This window comes from Cavia porcellus, unplaced genomic scaffold (assembly GCF_034190915.1).
Source record: "Cavia porcellus strain 051 isolate PalLab524CR breed Dunkin Hartley unplaced genomic scaffold, mCavPor4.1 scaffold_11, whole genome shotgun sequence".
Taxonomy (NCBI): Eukaryota; Metazoa; Chordata; class Mammalia; order Rodentia; family Caviidae; genus Cavia; species Cavia porcellus.
In genome coordinates this window covers 11,051,089-11,070,447 of record NW_026947494.1, presented here as the reverse complement: position 1 = coordinate 11,070,447, position 19,359 = coordinate 11,051,089, and the positions used below count along the sequence as shown (strand labels likewise).

General features: G+C 44.8%; 1 long non-coding RNA gene across 1 annotated transcript; it reads right to left on the bottom strand.

The window, feature by feature from the left end:
- Positions 1-4,226: 4,226 nt before the first annotated feature.
- Positions 4,227-7,985, bottom strand: LOC106026980 (uncharacterized). Its single transcript, XR_001200571.3, has 3 exons — positions 7,420-7,985; positions 5,565-5,806; positions 4,227-5,209 (listed from the first exon to the last, which is right to left on the bottom strand). It is a non-coding gene; the product is annotated as an uncharacterized LOC106026980 (long non-coding RNA).
- Between the last annotated feature and the right edge of the window lie 11,374 nt (positions 7,986-19,359).

Here is a 19,359-nt window from a genome sequence, read left to right as displayed (position 1 = left end):
GGGTGCATTAAATCCAGAGCAAAGCCCAAGAGTGAGCCCTGCAACAGCACAGGTGGAACAGGTGAAGCGGGGTGTTACTGTCCCCACTTGTCATGTGTGGCAGCTGAGACAGAGAGGCTGTGAGCTGTACAACGTCAGACAGCTCAGCTGCTAAGTGCTAGCAGATAAGGCGGGACCTCATAGTCCTTGAACCTTTGGTTAATTCAGGGTGGATGTTCAGTGAATACTATAGGATCCCAAATTAAGACAATTCAGGAAGTATAAAGGAGTGTCCAGAAGTATTACAGGTTTTACAGGACCATGAGAGAGAGCAAGCCAAAATCTGGTAACACGCACAAGTACTACTACAAATATGCTACTAAATCACTGCAAATATGCAGGACATCCTCATCCTGATTCTCTTGCTAGCTTTGTTTTTTTCCTTTCATGCAGCCCAGGCTGGCCTTGAACTCACTGTGTGGCCCAGGCTGGCTTCAAACTCGCAGTGACTCTTCTGCCTTAGCCTTCCCAGTGCGGGGATTACAGGCAGCACCACCGTGCCTGGCACCTGCCAGTGTTTATAGTGTGTATTTAAAAAAAATTCCTCTGGGAGAATGATGAGAGCTAACTTGTGAATGTTCTTATTAAACAAGTAAATTGAAGTAAATCAAACTAAATACTAACCAGTGTCTTCCAAAGGGTAAGAAAAGGCCTCTGGTCACTGTGATCCCCAAAGGCACAGGGCACCTAAGTCTCAGCACCTAAGTCTTCTTCCATGCTTAGCATATTTCCTGCAGGACCTCACACAGCAGCTGCTGACGCACTGCTGAGACGCTCGAGTGTGGCTGGTTCCCAGAGGCTGCAGTCATGAGAATCTCTTGTCAGAAGCTATAACTGTACTTGTGCAAATAGGACAAAGAATTCCTCCCACAGTTCTGTGGCTAGTGAAATTCAGGTGACAGCTGAAGATGACATGATGGCATGAGAATGGCCAAAGATGTAAGAATCAGTGCGCTCACCACATAGTATGATTTGGGGTTGGCTGTGGCAGATGTAGGGACATTGAGCCTCTATCTTCTCCCCATGTGGAATTCCAGTGAGATGGAATGACCGTGACAGCTGACACTTCCAGCTGACCTTTTATCAGAGACCCTTAGCTTTGCTGATCTAAAATAAAGCTTATTTTGCTTTCTACTGGCATAGAAGTCTTGGAAAGCCATCAGGATTGAGAATGCTTCAAAGAAAGTGTCCCAAATGATAGCACAGAGACTTAACCTTTCCCTCCAAGAAGGGAGGATGGAGCCATGTGGAAATTAGCATTTCAGGAATGTCATCAAGGGTCCCCAACTCTTCCGAGGTTTCTACTTCACTACCAGCATATTGGCTTTCATTCTTGGCTGTGTACTTTCAAAGTCATACAAGACATCATTTCCTTGTATATCATGTCCAAACAGAAAGTTTGCCTTGTTCAGCTTCACCTAAAACCAGACCCTTATTTGATTTATCTCAGAGCTGAACCAAAAGCAGAAGGAAAAGGAGAGTGTGTGGAATAGAGAAAAAGGAAAAGCCAGTAGTGAATTACGTCAAGGAGGTTGGGCTTCATGCCACCAGGATTTCTTGGGAAATGCACAGTGCGGTCAGGACCATCCACCTGGGAGATGAATCTTAAGAGCTTTTGACTGTGACTCCTGTTGCCTAGTGGCTGGGAAGATGGCAAATGTGGCCAGGTAGCATGGCAAGGGTGTAGTGCCGGAAAGACTCAGCGGCAAAAATGTAAAGATGCTCAATGTGTGACCCTAAGCTGCTGTGCTGTCAGCCAAAGGAAAGTAGAGCACTGAGGACGGCCACCTTGCAGTGGAGGGCCTGACGCTAAGGTTCCAGGTTACCTCTATATCGGAAACTAAGAGGGTATCTTAATTACTTTTCTTATTGATGAGACAAAATACCTGGCCCCCAAAATTAAGGGAGGAAAGGTTTTGTTTAGCTCACAGTTTGTGGAGATTTCAGTCCATAATCAGCTGACTCCAAGGCAGGGACAGGGCAACCATTCATGGTGGTGGACAACAGCAAAAACAACAGGACAGGAACAAAAGCAACAGGGCAAAAGAGGCAAAAAAAAAAAAAAAAAAAAAAAGAGAGAGAGAAGACTCTTCCTGTCCCTTATAATGTATGTGACCTACCCACCCTGGGCTGGGTGTAGCACTCACACCCATAATCTCTGGAACTAGGCAATGAATCGATCACAAACTTTAGGTTCAGCTGCATCCTAGAGCAATTCCCCACCCCAGGACTGCATGAGGCTTTGGGGAGACATCCAGACACCAACCATAACAAAAGGCAAGTTCCTTTTCCCACCTCACTCCATAGTTCAGGTCCTCTAGCAAAACAGCCCATCTCACCATAGATTCCAGACAGAATTCAGTTTCTGCCAGCCTATGGAATTATTGGAACAAGTCTATCATCTTTCTGTGGGCACCAGGGGACACCCCAGTCTGTTTATGCTACAAAGATGGCTCTCTGCTGCTTTTGCTTGCTGTCTCTGTGCTAGATACAACCTCCTGTAGCTTGGTTGGTTTGCAGTGTTCTCCTCCCCGAGACTGTGAGCATACATGGGCTGATCAAAAGATAGGTGTGTTTAAATTTTAAAAATATTACAGTAAGCCGGGGATTTAGCTCAGTGATATAAGCGCCTGCCTGGTGAGTGCGACATCTTGAGTTCGATCCCTGGTTAAAAAAAAAATTGCAGTAAAAGACATACTGCCACAAATCGCCCTCAAAACATTCCCCACTGGTTTGAACACACTCAACCCTTCTTCCTTGCTGCTTTCTGTAGCACTTCTGGAAAGAAGTGGAAGTCTTCTTTCGGGAGTATCATTATGAGATGTGATGAGAAGGACTGCATTGGATGCTGTTGCTGAGTGCCACCCAGCAGAGAGGAGGCACAGCATGACATGTGTCCTCGCCTACCTTACTCCCTGGATCTGGCACCATGTGACTTCTGGCTCTTTCTCAAAAGTAGACAGTTTGAATCAGTTCAGGACATCAAGGCAGTCACAACAGCAAACTAAAGACGTTCATGCACAAGCTACCAGAACTGTTTCAGAAAGTGCACAGAATGATGAGGCAAGTGTGTTCAAAGCAAGGGGGTGTATTCTTAGGGGCATTAGTGGCAATTATAATTTAGAATTATAAACGGGGGAATAATATATAATTATAATTATAAAGGGGGACTATAATTTACTGTAATAAGTTTGAAACATTTTTAAATGTTCACCATATTTTATAATCATAGGGGATTATAATTTACTGCAATAAATTTGAAACATTTTGAATGTTCACCATGTGTTTTGGTTGTACCTGATATGTATTCGTACACTGCTATTGATCTCATCTGTCCAGTGTTGGGTGTTGTGTACTTGGCCACCTCCTCAGCCTTATGGTGGGAACACATTCTCAAAATCATCACTATTGTAATTAAGAATTTATCTGAAGCTGAAATTAAACCACCTGAGGGATATTGTGTCAGTTTTCAAGGCTGGGCCAAAAATAACTGGGAATAAAAATGTAAAGGAGCAAAGGTTTATTTTGGTTCATGGTTTTTGAGATTTCAGTTCATGTCAGCTTGCTACGTTACTTGGCTAAGAGTGGTGGGCAGAAACATGGTGGTTTGAGGTCAAGGAAAGCTGCTCACCTCACAGCAGTGGAGGAGGGAGAGGGGAGAATGACCCTTCAAAAGCATGCTCCCTTCAACTGTTATTCCCTCTAACATTTATATCGTCTCCCAACAATGCCATCAAGTTGTGAATCCCCTGATGGGTTAATTCGCCAACGGAGTTAGAACCCTTGTGATCTAATCACCTTCCAAAAACTCTGTATCTAAACACATGAACGACTGGGAAAACATCTTAGTTCCAAACCTAAACAGATACACTGCAGGGAAACTGAGCTACCTGCTGCCAGGAAGAAAGTACGAGATGTTTCCTTATTTGTCTCTGCTTCTTTTAATCATTGTCAAGTTTTTCTGGAAATTTCCAACACATGTCTTTCATGCTCTATTGCACAGGACTGGGTCTGTTTAGGTCTATTTAGGACTCAGTTCCTGACAAACAGCACTGTGGTGATCACTTGGGACCAGTCACAGTTAGTTCCCTGAAATGGAACTAGTCCCATCTTCCATGAGCGCATTTTTAATTCAATGCCTGAATGAAATGAAGGTTTTATTAGTACAAAGGGAAAAGGAATGTGTGTTGGGTAGGTGATTGATCACGTTTATTTTCTTGACAAAGGAGAAACATTCAAGTGTTTAGAGAGCTGAAGTAGTGCCATTCCCACCTAGCTTTAAATCTGGTGACAGAATGAGAGAGCAGACAGGCAAGCTATTGGAACAGGTCAACCAATCAGCTGTCGAGTGGGGGGCCATGACCATAGCAGACAGTACATGGTGTGAGATGCTGCTCCCCAGAATTGAGGAGGGAACAAATTCTATTGGTTGCTATTATAAAATACTGCATTGCTCTGGTTCTGAAACTTTAGTATTCTCTGTAATCAGAGTCTCAAGGATTCTGGGAAAAGCTGGAAAGGAATTCCAGGGTTTTGGTTTCTGGAGGTCAGAGTAAGGCCTTTTAGCTCCCCTGGCAACTCCAAAGCATGTAATTGGCTGTATACCAAGTTATCATGCCCTCAGTGAGTTAAAAATCTGGACCAGGATTGCAGCAAACACAGTGGCCACCACCTCAGGGGTGGATGGCTGGTGAACCTTTCTAAAGTTCCTCTGTCTATGTGGTACAGAATCTGACTCAGTGCAGAGAAGCTCCCTGCCTTTGAGCAGTCAATGGCAGGGATCTCTGTTCTACAGGGTCTGTGGTTTCAATGGTAAACCTTTGAGACAAGCTGGACCACTCTTCATGTTGTCCTCAGGCCTGTTGGTGCAGTGGTGATCTTCGTGGGTGGGTCCACCTGATATTCAGTCCCGTACTGAATGGCCATGTCCTGGGTTCCCGTGCTGCCTTCTTATTGAAGCAGTCCTTGGCTGACTTGGCTTGGGCCAAGTATCATCTCATGAACCTACTGTCACCTAAGTACTCACTGAGGACACACGTGCCAGCCATTGTTCTAGGCTGTGGGGTCAGATGAGCCAAGTCTCCACTCTCATGATGCTTACAGGCTATGGGTCACAGGGCAGCGAGCTGGGTCATGTGTCTCCAACATACATTCAAGTCCAAGCTTTTGGCTGCAAATAAATAAAAATTTTACTGATATAATTAAAGATCTTAAAATGAGATCATTTTGGATTTAGGATGAGCCCTAAATCCAATGATTAATGATGTATTTTGAGAAATCAGAGACAGAGAGAGACAGAGAGAGAGAGAGAGAGAGAGAGAGAGAGAAAGACAGAGACAGAGACAGAGACAGAGACAGAGAGACAGAGACAGAGAGACAGAGAGAGAGAGAGAGAGAGAGAGACAGAGAGACAGAGAGACAGAGAGAGAGAGATTTGAGCCTCAGAGCTTGATGGCAGAAGGCTATGAGAAACAGGCAGAGACCAGAGAAATGCCATGAATCAAAGAACACCTAGACCCACCAACCTGGAAGAGGCAAAGGAGGACCCCGCTTAGATCCCAGGAGGGAGCACAGTTCTGCTGACATCTTAACTGGACTTCCAGTCTTCAGAAATTAGGGTCAATAAATTTCTGTTGGGTCTGGCACAGTAGCACACTCCTGTAATCCCAGCACTCAGGAGGCTGAGGCAGGGGGATCATCATGAGTTTGAGGCCAAACGGGGCTACATAGTGCATTCAAAGCCAGCTTGCGTTTCAGAGTGAAGACCCTGTTGCAAAAACAACCAGAACTAAATTTATGTTGTTTGTGCCACTTTGTGATAATTTGTTAGGAAAATCCTGGGAATCTGATATACACAGTAAGTCAGGAAGCAGGAAGAGCTTGGGAAGGGAGGTAGAGCAGAGGAGGAGGACAGAGAGGGCAGCGTCCCTTCTCCAGGCAGCTGCTGGTGGTCACCGTGTCAGGGACTTCTGTTAGCACCCAGGTCTTCCAGTTTCTCAGGAGAAGGCGGAACTCGGGAGGAGACGTCCACACATTTTCCCATTCATTTAAAAATTCATTAAAGCAAAATTAACACTGCTACAATGAAGCATCTTGTGAGTGTGCACAGACTGACGCTTGTGAATCTAATAAATTCGCAGTGCAGTGCCCCACTATGAAACCGGAACATTTTTATCACCCCCAAAGGAAACTTCAGCCCCACGAGATCCCTCTTCCTGCCGGCTCTGGTAACCACCCCCCATACCTGCTTCCACAGATTTCTCTCTTCCAGGTATCTCATATAAGTGAAATAATGCAGTTAAATGAATCGGCCTAAATAGCAAATTGAGAAAGATTCTTCAAAGAGAATGAATTAATGTGGCAATATGTGTTATGATAGGAATACCATAATCAACTCTATGCATATTCCAGGAGGTTAGCAGAGGGGACATTTTCAAAGTCAAAATGGAGAGGATTACAGAAGTGTTTGAAACTGCAGTGCTGCCCCAAAGGGTTAATAACAGGTGGCGTCCATCCAAAGTGTTGGGCGAATGACCTTGGAGCAGGCTTTTCTGTATGAGGTCTTTTCTTTTCTTTTAATTAAAAAAAATTTTTTTTTGTCTTTTTCTTTTTTTTATGGGTACTAGGTATCAAACTCACAACCGCCTGCTTGCAAGGCAGGTGCTTATGCCGCTAAGCTAAATCCCCAGCCCCTTCTTTTCTTTTCTTTTCTTTCTCTCTTTCTTTCTTTCTCTTTGTCTCTGTTTTTTTTCTTTGTCTTGAGACAGGGTCTCACTATGCTGGATTTACACCCAGGCTGGTGTTGAATTCACAGTGACCCTCCTGCCTCAGCTTCCTGAGTGCTGGAATTACAGGTGTGCGCCACCACGCCTGGCTGTGAGGTCTTTTGGTAGGGTGGGTCCTGGCAGTCTTCTATAACCCTGCTTCTGTATTTATTTCGGTGACACCAGGGATCAAACCTAGGGCCTTCACCCTGAGTCATATCCTAAGCCCTTATTTAATTGTTTGCTTCGAGATGGGGCTTGCTATGTTGCTCTGTGGTCTGTGGCCCTGGCAGAGCGGCAACTTGAGACCCTCCTTCCTCAGCCTCCCAGAGTGCTAGGCCCAGTGTGTGTGGGCCACCATGCCAGCTCTGCGACACTTCCTGTTACCAAGCATGAGCCTGAGAGCCCCTCCCTCCTTCTTAGCCTCCCAGTTTTATTCATTTTGTTTTAGTTTGGGTTCAAGTTTGACACAAGTGACTCCATCTTGATTCTGACAACTTCCAAATGTCAGTGACTAAAAAGCGCCGAAACAAAAAGGCCCCATGTGGACCCAATGAACTGATCTTTCCCCTCCCAAGTTTCACCTGTCACTTGGCCCTGGTGGGAAGGGCCTCACCTGTCAGAGCGATGGGGCTTGCTGGGCTGCTGTCTCTGGCCTGTGAGGCTGCTGAGGATGCCTAGCCGAGGGGAAGCTGAGCAGGTCTGCACGGGGAGAGCATCTGTGATGGCTGTGCTCAGTCTTCTCCCCTGGTGGAGGGAGGCTGTGCGAGCTGGTGCAGGAAAAGCAGCCTCTTCCCTTCAGTGAGTAGGACTCCAGGGGCTAAGAAAGGGAGCTGCTCTTCTCAGCAGTTAATTTCTTGTGCTCCTCAGGGAGGTCCAGTGCCCCCAAGTGGCAGCCAAACAGGAAACCAGCCCAGGGGCGAGGGCCACAGCAGGGGCACCAACCTCACAGCTCCCAGGCCTCCCGCGGTCAGAATTTCCTACCTGGAATTCTGCTCTGAAGAGCGTATTGTCTCCTGCTTCACTGTTCCCGCTGCGGGAGATGAGGTCATGCTTTTCCTTCAGTGGAGAGGAACACGTGAGACACTGGTGGCCACGGGCTGGGCTCATTCCCTGCACGTTACTCATCCTTTTAGGAATAGCTGTTGAGCACCTGCCAGCCTTCTGGTGGGATAAAGATGTATCGCTCTGGAGTGACAGGCTCGTTAGTCGAGGGTGGCAGATAAGTGCTGGAGTAAATCAGTGCTACCAAGTCTCAGTACCAACACACAAGGAGCACAAAGATGGATTTTACTAAAAATGAGGGGGAAATTTTGTTTTCCTTCTTCCCAGGGCCATGGAGAGTGGCGCTGGGATTTGTTCTTTGCACAGCAGTGGGAGTGGGCAGGTTGGGAGTGGAGATAAAGCCAGAGAGGGCAGAATGCATCTGCTCCCCAAAAGTCCCCTGCACAAGGCTGCGGGAGGCTGATGCCCCAAAAGAGTGGTTTTTCCTAATTCCTGCTCAACTCCCAGTTTTGCATATTTCTGCTCTTTTGTTTGTATTTTGGAATTCGGTTTTGCGATACATTTGCTGTTTTGGGAGAAATAGCTTTATTATTTTTAGGAATGGGATTTATTATTGTTGTAAGTCATCCCTTTCTGACCGGTTCATTAGAAATGCGATTGCATCTCTCTGGCTGGACTGACCTAGGTGTGGTATCTAAGGCAGAGGGAAGGATGTGGTGACTCATTTAGATTCTTTCCCAACGTTTCATACAATGAATTAGATTTTCTTTAGAACCCGTAAGTCATTTTCCCTGCTCGGTGACTTGCATGACAGACTGGTGAGGTAACCAAGAACACACCGAGCCAACTGCTAGGTTTGCTGGAGGTCTGTGCGGGAATGTAGACTTTCAAAGACCTGGGGAAACCCAGAGCCATGCCCCGTTCCCCAAACAAGGAAAAGCGGCTTCCCGCAGCCATGCAGCCATGTGTTTCACCTCCTCCCATTTCAGTTTTGTTTAAGGAGGACTCTGACATCACCAGCGTGATTTGCCTTGTCAGAAATGCTGCGGGAGCCTGTGCTTCGGGCGACTGCTTCATCCTCTGGGGTTGGAGGCAGCTACTCCCGCGCCTCCATAGCTGCTCTGCATTCCTGGCCTGCTCTGTACGATGAATCTAGTCTACAAATGTCATTTTTTATTCATCTTAGGATCATCAATAGGTGAAGGCGAATAGCCCCAGCGTGGAGAGGAGTGAACTTGTGTGTCTGCGTGCTACTAACGGTGTGGAAGGACGGCGGAGGAAACAGATGCTATTTTGTTTCCTTTTCAAAGTCAAATTGAATAGTGAAAAAGCTTTGTCAAAAATGGAAATGGTAAAATTATCAACAAATGTCTGATCTGTTGCTTCTGGCTGTGTTCTCTCAGATACTTCCTTTCTGTCAGGGTTTGTAACTTACAAAGGGAAAATTTTTCATGGGTGACATTTGAGATAAAGTCCACTGATTGGCTGCTTGTTTGAAATGCGGAACTGCTACAATCATTTGTATGTGGCAATGGCCGGAGGAAAAGGGGCAGCTTGTTTTGTTAATTATGACCCGTGGCTATGCATTTGTTTAGCACTATGAAGAGAAAAAAATAGTAAAAAGGACTTGCAGTATATTCTGGTTATTTACTGCTGACTACCCCCAGAATTTCTGGCTCAAGGCAGCAGCCACTTTTATGCCTCTCAATTTTTGTGGGTTAGGAATTTAGGGTGGGCTCAGCTGCTTAATTATTCTGCTGTCTGTGGTATAGACCGAGGTCACTCAGCAGTATTGTGCCAGCAGATCAACTTCACTCAAAAGTCTAGCACCTCAGTGGGGGCTCAGCGGGGAGGGGACTGAGTGCCAATACTCTCTTCTTAGCATGGCAGGTTGGGACTCTGAAACAGGGACAGGAAAGGAGAGAGATGCAAGAGGCAAAGGCAAGGCAGACTTCTTTAACCTGCCCTTGGAAGACCCCCGCAAAGTCTCTCCTAGACACCTCTCCCACTTTCTTCTCTTGATCCTTCAGTCTGCTCTTATAGTCTTTATTTTCATGTACCTGATAAAATATGCAAAATTAATCATAAACTAAAGTGGAAAAACACATTAGTTTTTGAACTGAAGGATCCCTGTTCAAAAACCATTGTTTATTATCTTCAAAACCTTGACCAAGTTGCTTACCTCTCTGACCCTCGGCTGCTCAGTCCTTATGCAAAAGAGGTACATTGGTTATCTTTCCCATGGCTGGACAAAATTCCTCGCAACCACAGTTTAGAGGAGGAGAGGTTTAATTTGGCTCAGGGTTTCAGAGGACTTAGTCGAGAGTTAGCTGGCTTCAAAACAGAAGCATCATGGTAGAGGAGAGCTGCTTATTTTATGGTAGCTGGGAGGCAGAGAGGAGCAACAGTACCCAAGAGAAAAGGGGCAGGGGCCAGATAAGGCACCCAAGGTTGCATCTCCATCACCCATTCAGACACGCCCTCAAGTGTGCTTTACTAATCCCCTTGGGGGCTTTCCACCCAATCGAGTTGACAATTAAGCTTAACTCTCACTCTCACAGAGGGTAATAAAATCAAACTACTAGACAGTGATTGAAGGAGATGTGTTTCAAATGTCAATCAGTGTAATTTCAAATGTCGCTGACTTTGAACCCTGTTCCATACAAACTTGTCTTGACGCAGGTTTTCTTCCTGCCACTGTCATTTATTAGAACAAATCACTAAAACTCCATCTTAGAATTATAACTATTGACAAAGTTGAAGTGCTGATTAAATAAAATGATGCCTGTAAAATCTTCTGTCGCTGTCAAGTGCATTATAATAAGAAATAACAAATCACCAGTATCAGAATCACGATTGACTCTTAATTGCTTTGTATTCCACATGATTGGAAGTGATCACCCATTTCTCTGCCTGTTGCTTATTTTTACAGTGCTTTTGATGCGGGAGATACTGTGAAATGAGGAAGAGAGGAAAGAGACTTTTTCAAGGGAGGGAACAAACAACAGACATCAACAGTAATTTATGTAGTCTAAGCATATAAGCATAATTCACTATTATAATGAAATAAAACTCAGCTAAGTTGATCTGACACATTTAATGATACACATAATCCTACTTGTAGTGCATGCTAATTAGGGCATTAAAATAAGATTTCATATATCACTGTAATTAGTATCATTTGGGTGCCACCAAAGCAAAGTTTTCATCTACTCTTCGTTATTTTTTTCTGGATTCTATAATTAGCAACAATGTGAATAATTTCTCCTGGTGAGCTACACTGTTTAATTTTATTCATTATTTCTTTCATGAGTTATTTATTGGGTGCTTGCTGTGTACCAGGTATGGTGCTAGATACTGAAGATAAGATAAGATACAGTGATTATTTCAATAGTGTTAACTCTGGCTGTAGGATTTCCAATGGTCTAAGAGCACAAAAAGGGCATATAGTCTAGTTTTGAGGTTGCAATAACAGCTTTCTGGAGAAGAAAAACCCTAAAGTACAAGTATGATTGGTTTTCTGTATCTGCATGTTTTGTTATCTCTGATTCAGTCACCTGTTTTTTCCCAACATTTGAAAAAAGCTGTATCTGTACTGAATATGTGTAGACTTTTCTCTTTGTCTTTAAATAGTACAGTGTAACAATTATTTACATAGCATTTCCTTTGCATTAGGCATAATAAAGAGATCTATAGATGAGTTAAAGTGTACAGGGAAGTATGGCCAAGTTATGTGTAAAGAGTACATCATTTTATATAATGGACTTGAGTGTCTTCAGATTTTGATATCCTCAAGGGATCTGGGAACCAATCTCTGGAGGATACTAGAAGATAACTGTAGGATTTAACCAGGACAAGGGCTTGGGTGGAAGGGAGAACAGCAAAAGAGACAAAATACAGTGTAGAGATCAAGTGGTGTGTAGCGTAAAGAGAAGAGAGGAGCTGAGGCCAGCTCAGGAAGAACCTGTGTCACGTTAAGTGGTGTGATCCTAGGAAAGGAGACATTTAGGCTGGACACTTGCTGATTTAGCTTGTGGGGAGCCAGAGGGGACCCCTGTATGTTTGGGTTACGACACTTGGTGGAAGAGGCACTTTTCAGAGAAAGGAGGTGGAATCCATTGAAGAGAAGACATTTGTTGTTGCTATGAATTTGATCTGTAAATGAGACATCCAAGGGGACCCACCCTGTAGACAGCTGGTCCATGCATCTAGATCTGTGCTGTTTAGTATCATAGCCACCAGTCATAGTTGATATTTAAATTAGTTGAAAGGTCATAAAATAAAGTTATCCTAGTTCCATTTTGGTAGTGCAGTGGCTGTCATATTGGAACATTTTCATTGTCACTGCCATGTAACAAATGACCATAATCTGTGTGCCCCCAAACTGCAGAAACTCATTGCCTCCGAGTTCTGGCACCTGGATGTCTGAAATCAGAGTGGGGTCAGGACTATGCTCCTTCTGGAGGCTCTGAGAAAGATTCTGTTCTGGGAGCTTCTCTTCACTGCTAGTGTTGGCACCAGTATTTGACATTTTGTATTCATGGGTCAAGTCTCAGCTTCCATGTTCCCTGTGATGCTGGCACTAAATTTTAGGGGACCCACTCTAATTCAGTACTACCTCAGCTTAGTTTGAGTATATCTGTAAGTAGTTTATTTTCAAATAAGGCACATTCACAGGTATGGGGTGAAGAGGTAAGGTGTTGCACCTCCAAACGGGTGCACAGTGAAGACTCAAAGGAATGAGACACACGGCATGGACTTTAGGGCTGCAGGAGGAGTGAGATCCTCTGCAGAGCTCCTGACTCTGCTATCCAGCCAGCCAACTGACCCTGGGCAGCCTGTATTTAATCAGAACAGTCAAGGAGTTGAGTGGACAATGGAGGAAGCCTGAACAGGATTTTGGGAGGGGCTCAAGGACCCCTCAAAGCAACAGATGATGCTAATTAAGGAGAACCATCTAGAAAGTCTCCAGGTGGCCTCAGCTGTGGCCTATCTTGCCCGCTGAGGTGTCACCTGGTTCTCAGTTCAATAATGCCTAGGTCACACCACAGCCTGGCATGTGTATTCAGCTTCACCGCTCTCCAGCAGTGAGGACTTATGAATATCTTTGTTTGAAACACAAATCAGTCAGAAGAATGGTACTAGATGTCCTTCTATAGGTACCAGAGAAGAGAGGGAAATTGAAGCCACGGTATAGTTGAAGTTATCCAAAGGATAGATACAGAGAGAAGAGGGAGGGTTCTGAAGAAGACCTTGAGGGACCTTGTGTTGGTTAGCTTCCCATTTCTGGGACAAAATATCTGACATATACAATGTAAAAGAGGAAAGATGTATTTTGACTTACAGTTCCTGAGGTTTCAGTTGATGGTTGTCTGGCTCCAAGTCATGGGTACGAGGGTACAGCAGAGCAAAGCTGCTCACACCACGGCAGCCATGAAGCGGGGCACTAGAGAAGAGTGTCAGAAAGGAAAGGCTGGGGGACCAGATATGGCGCCACAGGTTACACCCCCATGATGCACCAGATATATCCAGAGGTGTGCTTCACCATCTCCTAGGAGTCTCAGAAGATCGAGCTGGCAATCAAGATTAACAGCGACAGAAACTAACAGTATGGGATGGGCAGAGGAAAAAAAATCACATAGGAACTGAGAAAGACAAGGCCAGAGATACAGAAGGAAAGCTAGTACAGTATGGAGTCTTAGACTCAAAGAAACTCTTTCAGGGTGATGAGTATGATCAGCAGGTTTGCAGACTGCAAAGACGTGAGGCAGGAAGAGTGCTGGAAGAATCCATGGGAGTTAGCAATGGGAGCTGTTTGCAGAGTGCTTCTCAGCAGAGACCGAAGGAAGAAGTCGGTTTGGCTTGGTGGCAGGAGCCTGTAATGCCATTTGGGAAGACGAAGCAGGAGAATTATTTGAATCTACAAATCTGAGACCAGCCTGGGAAACAGGTTGAGGGACCCATTTCAAATTAATTCAGTAATCGATCAAAAACAAAAAGTAAAGGGCAGACTTTGGATTGGGTTGGGAGTGAATGATGGGTGGGGTTGAGACACCAACGGGTGGAGATGAGAGAGCAAAGATGCGGTCCCAGGATCTGAACGAAGGCAAGGGAGTGTGGACGGGTCTCTGGGTTGAGGGCCGGATGGCTGGCAATGCTGTGCGCTAATTCGTGCATTTACTTCTCGAGGTCTACCTGGATGAGCACGGGACCTAGCACCCTGCACTCCGGGGATGGCCGCTCCTTTCCCCTGGGTGCAATCTAACGGTGACTTCTGTTTCTAGCAGTGTCCCTGCTTCCTCCTTGCATCTCTCCTGTGCTGATCCGTGTTCCTGACTTATGCATCCTTTACCTCAAACTCTGTTCCCCAACTGTAGCCAAAAGTGACTATAACGTGATTTCTTCCTCAGCCCCAGAGGCCCCCTCTCTCCCTCACTGTGTCTTGTAACAAGGTCCCTGACCTCCTGCCATTGCTCTGTGCTCAGCGGGTGCCCGGGTCTGGTCTCATTACTTCCAAAGGGTCACGCTGTGGCTCTGCCACCCACACTGGGCCTCTACCTTCTGCTCAGCTCTTTTGCCACTTTAAACATAGTTCTCCCAGGGAAGTGTCCTTACTATAAATCAGGTCCCTTCTGTTCTACATCTTTCCCTTTTTTTCACCATCTATATCTCCATTCATAATTACATGTTTACTTAAGGAATGACTATGCTGGTTTCTCTCCCTGATGAGATTGCAAGTATATGAGAGTAGGCACTGTTTCCTGTTCACCCTGGAATCCCCAGGGCTGAGTATCATGGATATTCCAAAAACATGGTTAAATTATGTCTTAGTTACTTTTTACTCATTGCTGAGACAAAATACCTGAAGCCCAAGTTGGGAAAGGAAAGTTTTATTTCTTACAGTTTTTGGAGGTTTTAGTCCACACTCAGTTGGCTCCAAGGCAGGCGGGCATGGCTGGGCCGCAGGCCATGGTGGCTGCAAACAGCAGAAAAGAACCAGCAAAGAGCAAGACACACCTTCTTCCTGTCATTACATCACATCCTGGCTCCACCCCTAGGTGGGTGGAGCACTGACACCATCAATCTGAGCACTAGACAATGAACCAATCACAAGTACACAATGCAAACTCATGAGGCCTGGGGGACACAGACATAAACCATGACAAATTAATTAAGTAAAGAATGGAAAGTTTGAATGTACCCTTTCCCCTCCCAAGATTTTACTGTGAAAATATTTCAGGCATATAGCAAAGTTGACAGAACTTTACACGGAATACTCATAGACTACCTGCTAACACTGTGCTATCCTGCTTCATCCATGCCCATTCCTTTGTCTATCCCTTTTTCCTTCCATCAGTCAACTTTATTTCCTTACTGAGCCATGCTTTTTGATGGTTCTTTTTTATTTTAAGGTAGTGAGGTTTTATCTTTATTAAAAGCATTAAAAGGTGAGAAAAGAAACATGCTCTGCCAAGTGAGTTTGATCAACTAAAAGGAAAGATGTTTGCTTCACAGAGTGCAGAGTAGGCCACTGAAATGGCTCACAGTGGCCAGGAGCCTGATGGCTGCCATATTTTGTATCCTCAGCTCCTCAGGCTGAGGTTGATGGAGGCTGACCTATCAAAAGCCTGCTTGAGTTCCTGTGAGAAGAGCTGAAGATAGTGCTCTCTGATTGGTCGTAGGTGCAGGGACTGGGTGTATGTGTGCTGGATCTCTGTGACTAGCAGATCATACTTACTTGCCCATTCTTCTGGCCACACCTTGAATTCCTGTCTCATTTCTCCCTGAGAGACATAAATCGCAGGCTGCTGAGGATGGTGGAGGCTTCTGTTTTCCCATATCTACTTCCTGCTGAAAGGGGGCTGTAGGCCCTTCTGATGTTCCTTTTTGTGGATAAATATGTTTTCTGACTTCATATTCTTGAAAGAGGACTCTGGCAAACCAGGGTGAGGTTCGCAGGCCCAGGGATTGGCTCATTTTTGACTAAGTAGCTACGTTTTTGGTCCCATATGCTGTAGTAGGATGAGTGGATCCTATGACACAAATTATCCTGCTGCTTCGATGTGGCTGTGTTCACACTATAAACAAGGTGGGTTCCATGGTGGAGCTGGTGTATATTAGAAACAGAAAGCAAATAGTGGAGGGTCAAGTTTAGAGAGATGACGGAAATCTTAGTTCTGTACTTGTTGGGTTTTAGGCATCTGGGGACCATTTATGGTCACTGTTCATCACTGAGTTGGAAATGCTATCTGAGGCTTACAGGAGAGGTAAGGGATGGTGGATACTTTGAGAATCACTGGTATCAGTGACTGATACCAGTCATTGTATCTGAACAGGACTGGCTTGGATGTAGGACAAAGGTTTACACTTACATGATTCCTTACAAGAGAAGGAAGAAAGTCCTACTTTCCTATATGGCTTGTGGACAGAGCAGGGAGCTGATGTGGCTTTGCAGAACCTCTTGGCCTCTGTCACTATTGCCTTGGTTGAAACTGTGGAGTGAGTCCCTCATGGAGAGAATGACTCTATAACTTGTTACCAAACGTGAGTCATTTCTGGGAGTGAAAGGCTGTGGCACAGATTGGAACCATCTTGGGAAGTCTGGCTTGGAAGGTCACCAGACCTATGGAGGGAGAAGAGCGGGACAGGGGATGGTGACCAGGCACAGGACAGTGCTACATCTCAGGGTAATGTTTGTGAAGGAAACAGTGTGGCGAAGAGAGTGAGAAGGAAGTGTCCTGTGAGCCAAGGTAGGAGGGAGTCTAAAGGGATGAAAATGAATGTGCTCAAGTGGGCAAAGGACCAGAAGTGGTCTGGCCTGGGAGTGTTCTTCAGGAGACCTCCCAAGAGATGGCTTTGATTTCCAAGGGTGGGTCTCAGGTTACAGAAGTAAGGGGAGGGCCTGAGGCAAGAGCTAAAGGATGCACTACAAACCTCTGTGGAGGGAGTTTGGTGTGCACACATGTGAGGAAAGACGCTGATTTCAGGACAGGTGTGCAGCAGAATGCTGTTCCAGGTAACTAGTAGATGCTCCTGGAGAACACAATTTGGCAGCAGCCATATAAAATTCCCCTTTTAGAAATTCACAAGTAGTAGTCACCTATTCTTAGTATTAACACATCCTCATCACACCTGTGCATTAATTAATATACATAATATAATGGCCATTAATATTAATTCACCATACTGAATACTTACTTAAGGTTTTCATTGTGTCTTAAATTCTTGAGCAGATTAATGAAATCCTTACACTCACCTTATAAACTGAATATTTTTTTTTTTTACTGGTACCAGGGATTGAACTCACGACCGTGTGCTTGCAAGGGAGGTGCTCATGTCACTGAGCTAAATCCCCAGCCCCTAAACTGAATACTTTTAGCACCCACTACTGATGATGGAACTGAGGAGTTCCACTTTGCTCAAGGCAGACCTGCTGGTGGGGCGGGTGCCAGGATTTGAAGCTCCATCTATTCTTTAATCTGTTTAAGATCCTGAGTGACATTCAGGGTCTTTCCCTGAGAGAGGACAGGAGAGATGGCGACCCAAGTCAGAGCATAAGGAAGGGCTTTTGAGCTGGAGGAGGAAAGCTGATCGAGGTCCCAGCCCACAGTGTCTCTTTCCACAGGTGACATCCTCTTGCAGAAAGAGGAGAGCAGGGTGGAACTGGGGAGCTGAGGGGAGCTGTGAAGGTTCGTAACAGCTGTGGAGAGGAATGGAAAGGAAATCACGTAGTAATTAGGAAAATGATTGTTAAGATGCATTCAGAAACCAGCTGTGGGATGGAAAACATGAATGTGTAGTGGATCCACTCAGCTCAATTAAATTTTTTTCTCCTTCAGCATTTAGGCAGTGACAATGTGAAATCTGTTGTGATGACCCCAACTCCTCCCTCTACCTATGCCTTGGGTGTGTTGGCTGTTATCGCCCTGCTGGTGAGAGGCTTATGTTCCCCATCCTGTTCCTTCTGGGTCCTGCTTTCTGATTCCACTTCAAGGACATGAGGCCATGAGGAGGAGAAATCTGAGTTGTTAGTCTGTGAATTCCCTACTTAGGACCTCATCGCCCAGGTCATACGTGGTGGCTCTGAAACAGAATGTGGCACCAGGTTGAAGTAGAGTGAGGGATGAAGAAGGGGGAGAAGGAGAACCCCAATTGTCCCCTCCATTCCAGCTACCAGAATTACCCCATGTGGGGTCTATCTCAGGGATGTCTAAAGAAGATCCCAATCTGTTGGATACAAGTTGAAGTAAATACAACTTTTTTGCCCAAATACAGGAATGGCTGGGTATCGCACGGAGAGAAACACAGGACATAGAGGGGCAGAAGGAAGCTTCCGTTAGCTGTGTGCCTAGTGGGAGGGCAGGGCATGTCCCCACAGAGAAACAGAAGCTATTTTACAGGTAGTAGGAAATTCATGGCAGATCTTTTGGGGTCCATGTGGTTCAGGGTCTGCCGTGGATCAGGTCCTCGAGGATAAGGGAAGTCTGAGCAGAGGAGAGGACATTTCTGCAAATAATAGGGTTTCTGCAATGAGAAAGAGAACTCTGAGGACCTTTTCAGTTGAGACAACAGCCCATGTGGTGCACACAAACATGGAGCAGAACCAAGATGAAGCAGGGAAGTGAAAAATCTGGCTGGACCAGAACAGCACAGATTCCAACCCTCATGTTGTTCCCAGTGCAGAAGGCAGAAATAGGTGACTCTAAATTCATTTCTTCCTGCTCCATATCATTATGGTCTGAGGTGTATAATCCTGTTTAAGTCAGCTGTCTTATAAACTATATTGAGTTGCCATTCCACAGTGTGAATCCAGTCATTCTTACCAAATGCATGAGTATCATTATGGATAATTTTCTGGCTCCCCTTTATCTATCAAATTCAAGATTTTAATGCTCCAAATGGGCAAAACAAGGAAATTTGTTGCCTTTAGAACCTGCTGCACTTGTGATTCTTATTTCTGTTGGGGAGTGAAATTCATTATGTTAGTATTTACACTGAAGAATGTTTCTAATTTGATCTTAAATATAGGAAACATTCTCTTTCCCTTTTACAACTTGAATAATATTTATAGTTAACATACCATAAAATGCACTTGTTTAAAGTGTATTGAGTACAGTATATTTGTGGACTTGCACAGCCATTGCTACAGTTTAATTTTAGGATATTTTTAACAATTCCAAAAGAAACCCTGTAACTGTTGGGATCATTTCCCCTGTCCTATCCCCATGTCCCAACCTAGCCCCAGGCAAACATTAATCTACATTCTGTCTCTATGGATTTGTCTGTTCCAGACATTTTGTATAAATTGAATCATACAATATGTGGTCTTTTATGACTGCCTTCTTTCATTAACATTACATAGTTGACCTTTGAGCAATATGTGGGTTAGGGGTGTGGAAGCCCTTGTAGTTGAAAATCTGAATGCAAATTTAAAAAATTATTTAAGACCTTTATTAACGGATGCTTGCCCTTTGTTGACTTTTCTTTTGAAAAAAGCTAATTGGAAATTTTTATTATAAATTATAAATGAATTTTAAAATCTCCATGATAG